Source organism: Capricornis sumatraensis, chromosome 7 (assembly GCF_032405125.1).
Source record: "Capricornis sumatraensis isolate serow.1 chromosome 7, serow.2, whole genome shotgun sequence".
NCBI lineage: Eukaryota > Metazoa > Chordata > Mammalia > Artiodactyla > Bovidae > Capricornis > Capricornis sumatraensis.
Genome location: NC_091075.1, coordinates 70,975,634 through 70,986,219, shown reverse-complemented (window position 1 = coordinate 70,986,219; position 10,586 = coordinate 70,975,634). Strand labels below are relative to the sequence as shown.

Below are 10,586 nucleotides of genomic sequence, written 5' to 3'. Positions count from 1 at the left end.
GGCGTCTTCCCTGACCCAGGGATCAGACCCACATCTCCTGCAGGATGGATTCTTTACCAGAGTGCCTCTGAAGGTCTATGGAAAGAGGTAAAAATATAACACTAATAAGAATTTGAAAAAGTTGATTTCAACCCTCATGACTTTTTAGGGTTCAAGACTTCAGAGGAGGAGGTAACTGCAGACGTGGTGGAAATGGCAAGAGAACTAGGCTTTGAAGTGAAGCCTGAAGATGTGACTGAGTTGCTGCAAATTTCATGATAAAACCTCAATGGATAAGGAGTTGCTTATTACGAATGAGCAAAGAAAGTGGTTTCTTGAGATAGAACCTATTCCTGGTGAAGATGTTTTTGTGACGATTGTCAAAATTACAAGACATTTAAGCTATTACTGAAGCTTAGTTGATAAAGCAGTGGCATGGTTTGAGAGGATTGATTCCAATTCTGAAAGAAGTCCTACTGTGGGTAAAATGCTTTCAAAGACCATTTCACGCTACAGAAAAATTGTTTGTGCAAGGAAGTGTCAATCAATGTGGCAAACTTCATTTCTGTTTCACTTTAAGAAATTGCCACAGCCACCTCAGTCTTTATCAGTCACCACCCTGATCAGTCAGCAGCCATCAATGTCAAAGTAAGACCCTCCACCGAAAAAGAATATGACTCACTGAAGGTTCAAACGACGGTCAACATTTTTTAGCAATAAAGTATATTTAAATTAAGGTATGTATGTTGTTTTTTTAGACATAATGCTCTTGTACACTTAATAGACCACAGTATAGTGTAAACACACTGGGGCTCAATTTATTCTAATATTCACTTTATTACAGTGGTCTGGAACTGAATTCACAATATCTTGGAGGCTGGCCTGTACTTGGGGCCAAAATACAGACTTACTCAATAGGACAGATATAGGAATAAGTCCCCTTGTCCACAGTGGTAGCCTGTCAATCACCCTGATGAGCACCTTTGGAGTATACTTGTGTTTTGTGGGCAGAGGACACATGGGAACAGAGAGGGTCTCACCAGTGGGGGGCCAAATTAAAACTCTATGAAAATTAAAAAGGCTTCATATGGCTTGTGTCTGTTTAGTGTTTCAGGAATATTTGGCACCTCATGAATATTAGGTTTCTCTCGTCCTTCCATCCTTTCAATATTCAACACTGAAGTGCTTGCTTTACTTATTAACATACTTATTTAATATATCTTATGAATTCTGACTATGTCTTACAAGGCACTTGCTTACTCATTATCTATGCTTAATACATGTCATGACTTTTACATCTTCTATAGTAGAATAGGATATTTTTGAATGATACTAGAAAGGCTCATCACAACCATTTAATGCAAACTATTTCCATTGGGGTAGAAGCTCCCTCAGGTTAGATTTTGTCTGGCTTGTTTGTTGCTGTGTCTTTACTGTCTAGTGTACTATGAGTAGTCTTTAAATTGTTAAATGAGTGAATGAACATCGTAGAAATAGGGAAATACAGAGAGAATAATTAGGCTAAAGAAAGGAAAGAAGCATGTGAGTCCAAAGCTTCCTCTGCTAAAAGCCATACATGGGTCCCAAGGTCACAGACGCCTTCCTGTTCCATGTGTTAACCAGGTCTGTGATTCTGCCAGAGCAGTGGCTCCTGAAGCATGACCCCTAGACCAGCAGCAGCAGCAGCAGCAGCATCTGGGCAGAAATCCAAACTGCTCCCCAGACCTCTCCCCCATCTACTGAATCAAAAACTCGGTTGGTGGGCCCATCAATCGGTATTTCCACCAGCCTTCCAGTTGATTGTCAAGTGTGCCCAGCTTTGAGAACCACTGTGCTGGAATATTGTGATGTCATCATGTTTTATTTCAATACACTTGCCTTGCAGGACACTGTGTTTCTCCTCTCTAGAAACAGAAGTCCAGTTTCATTTGTTTGTATAGGAAACCGTCCCTGGGTTTGCAGCGTCCTGGGTTGATGATGCTTCCTCACTGACAAAGGCTAACAGGCAAGACCTGCCCAGGATGCCGAAGGTGAGGCACGACCCATATGCCAGCTCTTTCTAGAGTGAAAGTGCAAGCAGGGAGACAGGACAGAGTGTGGATAAGGAAGAATCAGGCTAAAGCCAGCCATGTGAGGGGTTTTCCTCCAGGTTCATCAGAAGCTCAGGCATGCACTGTTTTTGTGAGCAGCACCCTCTTTCAGCTACCTAGTCTTTACTAGCAGACTTGGAGCCCCTGGGCGGAAATAGATGCAACTCGGGCCCAAAAGGTGGTCAGAGAAAGCAGGACTTAGAAGGGAATTCAGCATCACATGGCTAAAATAGCCAAGTACTGTGTTTGTCTTCGCATGAATGTTTTTTAAAATTACAATTGTATTTTAAAATCTTGCTTTGCTTGTGTGTGCATACTCAGTCGCTCAGTCATGTCTGACTGTGATCCCATGGACTATAGCCCACCAGGTTCCTCTGTCCGTGGAAGTTCCCAGGCAAGAATACTGGAGTGGGTTGCCATTTCCTACTCCAGGGGATCTTCCTGACACAGGGATTGAACCCAGGTCTCTTGCATCTCCTGCACTGGCAGGTGGACTCTTTACCACTGTGCCACCTGGGAAGCTCCATGCTCTGCTTAGTTCTAACTATGTATTTATTGCATAAAATTTGAAAGACATAGAAAAAGTACAAAGAAAAGATTGAATCATCCATTACCCTACTGCCTAAAGATGACAACTCAGTGTTTTAAAGTATTGCATTTGAGATAGAATAATTAATAATATTAATAGATGTTGTATATAATAACTTTTACAGAGTAGGAAATCTTGATTTTGCTTCCTTTTTAAATACTATATGCTATACATAGTATACTATATGTTTTGATACTATACTATACATAATTCTTCATAAGCATCACTTTTTAAAGAAAATTTAAATTTTATATTGGCATATAGCCAATTAACAATGTTGTAATAGTTTCAGGTGGACAGCAAAGGGACTCAGCCATACATATATATGTATCCTTTCTCCCCTAAATCTCCCATCCAGGCTGCCACATAACACTGAGCAGAGTTTCCTGTAAGCATCACTTTTAATAGCTACACAGTTGGTAAAGAATCCACCTGCTAATGCAGGAGATGTGAGAGACTCAGTTTCAATCCCTGGGTTGGGAAGCTCCCCTGGAGAAGGAAATGGCAACCCACTTCAGTATTCTTGCCTGGGAAATCCCATGGACAGAGGAGCCTGGTGGGCTACAGTCCATGGGGTTGTGGAAGAGTCAAACATGACTGAGTGCACATACACACACACACAAAACAAAATATCCTGTTACATGTATTTTGTTTAGCAATCTGCCCATTATTAAAGATTTAAGTAATTTTTAATGCTAATATTAAAAAGCAGAGACATTACTTTGACAACAGAGGTCCGTCTAGTCAAAGCTATGGTTTTTCCAGTGGTCATGTATGGATGTGAGAGTTGGACTAGAAAGAAAGCTGAGCACTGAAGAATTGATGCTTTTGAACTGTGGTATTGGAGAAGACTCTTGAGAGTCCCTTGGACTGCAAGGAGATCCAATCAGTCCATCTTAAAGGAAATCAGTCCTGCATGTTCATTGGAAGGACTGATGCTAAAGCTGAAACTCCAATACTATGGCCACATGATGCAAAGAACTGACTCATTTGAAAAGACCCTGATGCTGGGGAAGATTGAAGGTGGGAGGAGAAGGAGACAACAGAGGATGAGATGGATGGATGACATCACTGACTCAATGGATATGAGTCTGAGTAAGCTCCAGAAGTTGGTGATGGACAGGGAAGCCTGGTGTGCTGCAGTCCATGGGATTGCAAAAAGTCAGACACTACTTAGTGACTGAACTGAACTGAACATCTTTGGGTCTTTCCTTGCATTTCTGTTTCTTTAGGATTGATTCTTAGAAGTGGAATTACTAGATCAAATGACATTGTGTAGGTATAGTGTGAGATGAAAGGGCTCGTCTAGTTGGGCAATAACGTGGAACTGGCATTCAAGAGATCTGGGGTTCAACCCCAGACTGACAAACATTCTCTGTGTGGTCTTGAACAAGTCACTTTCTCTCTCTGGATGAGAGTTTTCTCTCATGTTAAATAAGAGAATGGGAATAAGTCCTTGCATCTTGAATGGAAGTATTATACCACTCAGCTAAAAATGTAAAGCATTACTTTTATATTAAAACAAACATCATATATATATATGTATATATATATATTCCACATCTTCTTCATTTGTAAAACTGACATTTAAATTTCAAGATAAAATTCAAAATTCCAAAAATTTCTTGCTTTTATTTGGCTAGTTAGATTTCTCCCACAGAACAGACCTCCTTTCGAGCATGTGTCAGGATCCTTGGCCAATAGAAGTATGTCAATGAGAAAGTTTAAGAATTGGACTAAGTGATCTCATGTACTAGTTGTAGTCTGGATATTCTGTGCACACATAGTTCCTGGTGTCTAAACTACATATCCTTATCTTCCAGGTCTGATTTAGTCTTCATCCTGGGATTGGGGTATTTTCATACTTTTTTCTATTGACCAGCTCCATGTGGACTCAGGTTAAAAAAACTTTTGAAGATTCTTTAATACCTGATCAGTCAGCCCTTAGCCTGCAGCTGCTTAACACATCACACTGGTTCACAGAAGCTTGCCTTCAGGCACTTATTCGTTTACACAAAAATATTTATTTTGGAGCACATAGTCCAACACTATGTGTCAGACAACATTATGAAAAGCCAAATCAAAGATGAATAAGATATAATATTTATCCCTGTCTTCTGGGAATTAATAACATATTTCCCACAAAGTATCCCAGAAAATGTGCATTGTCAATAGGTACTGTTTTTTTTTTTTTAAGAGTATTCATATCAAATATGTTTGAGAAGTGTTGAATTAGAGTTAAGCAGGTTCATTTACTGCAGGCCTTTTCAGAGACTTTAATATGCTAATATACAAAGTGTGCAGTGTTCCCAAAGTTATTTGTTTAGGAAACTCTTCATTTGTGGACTACCTCCAAGAACTAGAGACTCATGGCTCACAATTTGAGAAATGCTGACCTAGTAAAATCTAATCAGTACACTTACTCAAAAATTAAAATGTAGTTTTATAGATAGCAAAATACAGAGGGAACTGAAGACAGATTCTTTCTCTTGAAGAGCTTTCAATCTATTTAATTGGAAGGGTAGTCCTGAAACACACACAGAGAATATCTACAAACAAACACATGAAAATCAGTGTGAAAGCGTGGAGATGTGGAATCAGCAGAAAAATATGAAGGGAAAAGGATGAAATTAATCCTTTCAATTAATTAATCAAGGAACATTTCATGGAAGAAGTAGAGTTTGGAGAAAGAAATTCTCCCATGAAATAAAACTCCAAAATTTATTCTCTTAAGAAAACATCATGCTAAGTGAAATGTTGGACATGGAAGGACAAATACTGCATGAGCCCACATGTATATGTAGATTCTAAAAGAGTCAAAGTCATCAAATCAGATTGTATCAGGGTATGGGGTATGGGAGAAACTGAAAGATATTGGGCAAAGGGTACAAAGTTTCAGTTAGCTGGGATAAATATTTTCTGAAGATTTTATGTACAGCCTGTTAATTGTGATACTGGTGAATAACTGAAATTTTCCAAGAGAATAGATCTCAAATTCAATCTTCTGAATACACACAAGAGGATAACTATGTAGAGATGGTGGATGAATTATTTAGGTTGGCTGTGGAGATCCTTTCACAAAGTAAGCGCTTTCTCAGTTGCTAAGTTGTGTCTGACTCTTTGTGACCCCATAGACCAGCTCTCCAGGCTCCTCCATCCATGAGATTTTCTAGGCAAGAATACTGAAGTGGGTTGCCATTTTCTTCTCCAGGATATCTTCCCAGCCAAGGGATTGAACCCTCGTCTCCTGCATCTCCTGCATCGGTAAGCTGGTTCTTTACTACTGAGTCATCTGGGAAACCTTCACAATGTTCGTTGTTGATATTTAGTCACTCAGTCATGTCCGACTCTTTGCAATCCCATGGACTGTAGCCTGCCAGGCTTCCCTGTCCATGGGACTCTCCAGGCAAGAATACTGGAGTGGGCTGCCATTTCCTTTTCCATCACAATGTATGCTGCTGCTGCTAAGTCACTTCAGTCTTGTCCGACTCTGTGTGACCCCATAGACAGCAACCCACCAGGCTCCCCCGTCCCTGGGATTCTCCAGGCAAGAACACCGGAGTGGGTTGCCATTTCCTTCTCCAATGCATGAAAGTGAAAAGTGAAAGTGAAGTCACTCAGTTGTGCCCGACTCTTGGCGACCCAATGGACTGCAGCCCACCAGGCTCCTCCATCCATGGGATTTTCCAGGCAAGAGTACTGGAGTGGGGTGCCATTGCCTTCTCCAATCACAATGTACACATAACCACAAAAACATCAAGTGGTACAATTTAAATGTATACAATTTATTTCTCTATGTCAGATATATTTAAATAAAATGATTTTTAAAAGAAAATAATGCATCTTCATTAAAGAAACAATTTTTTTAGTTACAGAAAACTAAAATAACCCTCAAACCCAAACACATACATACGTATGTGTTTATACATATATATTTTTTCTCTTTTCATGAGGGACTATTTTCTACTAGAATTTTTTTTCAGTGTCTACAATCAGTTTTATTTTAATATAATCTATACACATACCCAGAGAAGGCAATGGCACCCCTCTCCAGTAATTTTGCCTGGAAAATCCCATGGGCAGAGAAGCCTGGTAGGCTGTAGTCCATGGGGTCGCTAAGAGTCAGACATGACTGAGTGACTTCACTTTCTCTTTTCACTTTCACGCATTGGAGAAGGAAATGGCAACCCACTCCAGTTTCTTGCCTGGAGAATCCCAGGGACGGGGGAGCCTGGTGGGTTGCTGTCTATGGGGTCGCACAGAGTCGGACATGACTGAAGCAACTTAGCAGCAGCATACACATACCATTTAGAAAATACCCAGAAAATTTATGTACAAGAGTTGTTACTATTGCATTTGGATAAAGCTAGCAAGTTCTTTCTACTAGCATAGCCCAGGAAATACCACCAAGAAAACCTAATACATTAGAATAGATATTGTGGCATTTGGCCCACAGTTTGATAGTCCTCAGGGTTAATCTGAAGTTGTCAATGTTTGGTACTAGACATAAAATTTCATTGGATACTCTGCAACCGTTAAGACTTATTATGCATCTTACATCTAGATTTTTAAGCAGACTGTCATCTGTTAAGTCCAAGTCTTCTAGAATAGTCTGCAGTGCTAATCTTGCAAACAAAATATCAATCTCTATCCCATCAAAACACAGTTTGATAACTGGTACAAATGCCTCTTCAACAGCTCTTAAATCTTTTACTTCTTCCTATAATTTCAACTGATCATAGAATGAGGAGAAAAAAATCACTTTGATCAACAAGTCTTGGTGCATCAATATCGGCACCTTTTGTATATACTCCTAATCTATAAGATACACATGTGTAATTTTTCCCACCAACATTTTCAGTTACAGATCGTGGAAGATTCTTGCTTTCACTGATTTCTCATATCCACTCTTTCACCAGGTTATTTAATTTTCCCCAAATTAAAATCCTGCGCTGCAGCTCCTCTTCCTCTTCAAAAACCCCAAAGGGCTTCAGAGTCTCAACTAGCTTCTGTGTAAGTAGGCAGTCAGTCTCCTTGGGCCCTGCTAAGTCAGTCCTGAATATTCATTGGAAGGACTGATGCTGAAGCTGAAACTCCAATACTTTGGCCACCTGATGCAAAGAACTGACTCATTGGAAAAGACCATGATGCTTGGAAAGATTGAAGGCGGGAGGAGAAGGGGATGACAGAGGATGAGATGCTTGGATGGCATCACCGACACGATGGGCATGAGTTTGAGTAAGCTCCAGGAGTTGGTGATGGACAGGGAAGCCTGGTGTGCTGCAATCCACGAGGTCGCAAAGAGTTGGACAAGACTGAGCGACTGAAATGACTGAAGTTGATGGGAGAAGTAATGCCTCAGCGCAACTGTGCTTGCTGGGATCCCTGTGTTGTAACTGGAAACGGCATCATCTCCTGAGCTGGTACCACCCAGTCTCTTCCTCACCCCCCGCCCGCCTCCTGCAACTGCTGCAGCTGCCGCCTTGGGCATGATCCACTAAGGCGAGAGGAGGGGTGGGTGCTGCCTTAGCCCTGGGTCCTACCCCACTCCCACACCCGCTCCCGCCTCTTTAAGCGCTTCTCCCCCTTCCCCTTCCTCCTCTCTACTAGTATTTTTAATATGCATCGGTTTTGGAGAAATTATTTATAAGTAAAAATAAATAGTTTTTGTTTTCTTGCTAAGGTAAGGAAAAATTTGTGCCTCGAAGCTATGCATTGTTTAGAGCACACCCTTCCAAGTTATTCTGCTCTAACCTTTCATTGTCTTTGAGCTATTTTACAATTCTGAAAATTGCAAATAACTGTATGGCATTATCTTTGTGGGAGAGACTCTTCAGAGTAGGAGTAATGAGTCAAAAAGTATGGAAAGATTTCAGGCTCCTGATCCATTGGTCAGGTTGCCTTACAGAACAGTGAATGAGAATTCTCTTTCCTTGACAAAGGGTCAGACAGTTTCAACTGGTGCTTGTGTTCACCCCAGTCAGTTCTGGAGTCAAAGCCAGCTTGTATTGCTTTTAAAAATACCTCTTATTATGTTAGATAGGAAACTGTATTGTCTCCGTTGGGGGGTGGCTTTTAATTAAAAACATATTAACAATATAAAAGAATGGATGTAACTTTAATAAATATAGTAAGGTGTGGACAACTTCATCCAGCAGAATTCTCTCTTACAGAATATCATGTGTGTCAGGAAGAAATGTCTTGGGAACTTCCTTGGTGGGTCCAGTGGCTAAGACTCCATGCTCCCAATACAGGCGGCCCAGGTTCAATCCCTGGTCAGGGAACTAGATCCCACAGGCGGAAACTAGGAGTTCACCTGCCACAGCTAAAAATCCTGCATGCTCCAATGAAAATGGAAGATACCAGCTGCAGCTAAGATCTGGCACAGCCAAATAAATAATTATTTTTAAAGGAAGAAATGTCATGATGAGATGGATGGAGTAGGGATGCGGCCCCCAAAATCATGCTGATAGAAAATGATTGTCACTGATTGCTCCAATCTCACCTCCTAGAACAATCCTTGGCAAATGGCAGGCGCTCAGCAAATACTTGTTGAATGTAGGAATTATGGAGTCTGCTTTTTAAGGCGTATACGTTCTGTTAACTGGAGAATTCTTTCTTGTGCTAGATCCCAGCAATGAGCTTCCCAGGTTAGAAACAGGAACAGAGGCAGCTAAGTTGATCTGCCAATAGACGGTGGAAGAGTTTAAATTTCCTGGGGTCATCTTAGAGTGAGAGTCAACAGAAAGGACAGACACACGCTTTGCAGAGAAGAAGCAGAGGGGAAGAAAAACCCTTCAGTGTGGAGGGTGAGGTTGAGACAGGACTTCGGAGAACATACACTGTAAGGTACAGGTCAGGCAGAGGCAGGAAAAGGGAAGACGACTTCAACGGAAGTAGGTTACCTTTATTCAGGCAAGAAGGGGCGACAGTTGGCCTAAGGACCAGGCTGAGTGTGGAGAGGGATCAGGGAGGCTCCATATTTATAGGGAGGTTTGTGTAAGCGAGAAGGGAAACGTTAATCAGGCGGGATGTTTTGGATATACTTTAGTTGAGATGGCATTTGTAGTTGGGCAGGGGGTGATAAGTCTTCTGGGCAGGTGTAGGGGGTGGAAGGTTTCTGGACAGGGTTACAGACAGACGCAACCAGCCTGGAGCATTGGGGCAGGACTTAAAGTTCTGTTTTGTTTTCTCTGAAGTTAGATGATTCAGCAAGGGCCTTTGAGACTGTGGTTTTCTTTTTTAGGCCCAAAAGACTCCTTCATAAACCTCCTTTTAAAATTTTATTTTATTAAAGTCTAGTGGGTTTATGTCGTGTTAATTTCTGCTATACAGTAAAGTGATTCTATACACACATACTTTATCATATCTGTTTCTATTATAGTTTATCACAAGACATTCCCAATAGCTCCCTGTGCTATACAGGAGGACCTTGTTGTCTACTTGTTTCCCCATCCTATGCATGGTAGCTTGCCCCTGCTAATTGCAAACTTCCAACCCCGTTCCTTCCCTCTGGCAACTGCAAGTCTGTTCTCTCTGTCTGTGGACATCTTAAAGGAATTTAAGTGGTTTGCTCTGGGGTGGCTAATGCAGAGCCTCTTCTCTGTCTCTCTTTCGGGGTGTAGCAACAGCTGCCTTACTTACTAATGCTTTTGTGTGAGTGGATTCAGACAGGTGCTGAGCTCCCCACGTCTACACAGCAGGTACAGAGGGACAACGAGTGAGCACATGGGTGTGGAAGAGTGAAGTGACACAGACAGAGCGAGCGATCCCCCTCCTGAAACACGCCCCGCTCTGTCTGGCCAGCCGTGTCCCCAGGGCTGTTTTAAAGTGCAGGTGGCTTGAAGTCATGGTTTAGAGTGAGTGGCCGGGGTGTCGGGGGTTTTGGGGCAGGCATTTGTGCAGTTTTGAGTTTTATTGCGCATTTC

The 10,586-nt window shown here is 41.5% G+C and overlaps 1 pseudogene; it reads right to left on the bottom strand.

The window, feature by feature from the left end:
* Positions 1-1,903: 1,903 nt before the first annotated feature.
* Positions 1,904-8,067, bottom strand: LOC138081820 (poly(A) polymerase alpha-like; annotated as a pseudogene).
* Between the last annotated feature and the right edge of the window lie 2,519 nt (positions 8,068-10,586).